Raw genomic sequence first — 1,055 nt, forward strand, 5'->3', positions numbered from 1 at the left:
GGTGTGCCTTGGGGGTGGAATGAGATTTTGGTTGTGTAAACCGCATCGATCGATGCAGTAGACCAAAGCTGTAGCGTGCAAAAGCAAGCAAAGCGTCATGAACTGTAAAGGAATAGTCCACCCGAAGTGGCAGAATGGACCTCTTGGGCTTGCAAGCAGGGCGCCACGCAGCGCCCACTCTGCAAGTGGAGAAGAGGCTGGCGTTGGGCACGCGGTGGGTGCGGCCGAAAGGGACGTCAATATCCGCGGGCGACAAGGAACACGGCTGCTGCGGTGCAGTTGGAGTGCGCCTCTTCTCTGGTAGGGGTACGGGGAAATATTTGGTTTGATTTGTTTATTTTTTGCCCGGCGAATCCAATCGTGCGGCAGTCCTGGGGAAGTAGTAAGCTGAAGTGTCCTAATGCATGCACGCATAGCTGTGGTGGTCGCGCGTGCCCTTTGGCTGACCCGGGCTTAGTGCGGGCAAGACGCGGCCGGGATTGGCTCGTTTTCTACAGGCCGGCAAGGCCGAGCAAGAAGCCAGCCAGAGGCGCTCGACGAGGAGCGCCGACAGAGCTGACGGTAATAGCAGTATTGCCTTGTTTGATCGTCTAAGCGAGCGGGAAGGCTTGGGAGCTCAGGAATACGGACGTGAAGAAAGGCGACGGCGCGCTGTCAGGCGGCCGCAGGGTCCAGGTGACGCCGTGACGGGTAAGACGTCGAGCTGGGTCACGTAATGCTATGTAGGACGGAGGCACAGCGCGCGCAGCATGGCGCGCTTGACGGGCATGCATGGCTCTCGGTGCAAAGTGCAGGCAGAGTTTGATGGCGACACTGGGCGTGTGTGAAGTAACTTTTTCGACAATGACGTAGGCCTGACCACGGGCCCGCAGCGGAGGGGGGCAGGCGCTGCATGCGGGCAGCTGCTGCGAGGCATGTAGTATGTAGCGGTAGTAGTGGTAGACCAAGCAGAGTAGGGCCGCGGCTTGGCCGAGTGGACAGGAAAATCCGGAAATGCAGCGCCGCAGCGGGCGTGTCGGCGTGCTCGATAGGAGAGATATGGCGGGCTGGGGGGG

The sequence above is a fragment of the Exserohilum turcica genome (assembly GCF_000359705.1).
Source record: "Exserohilum turcica Et28A unplaced genomic scaffold SETTUscaffold_3, whole genome shotgun sequence".
NCBI classification, from domain to species: Eukaryota; Fungi; Ascomycota; class Dothideomycetes; order Pleosporales; family Pleosporaceae; genus Exserohilum; species Exserohilum turcicum.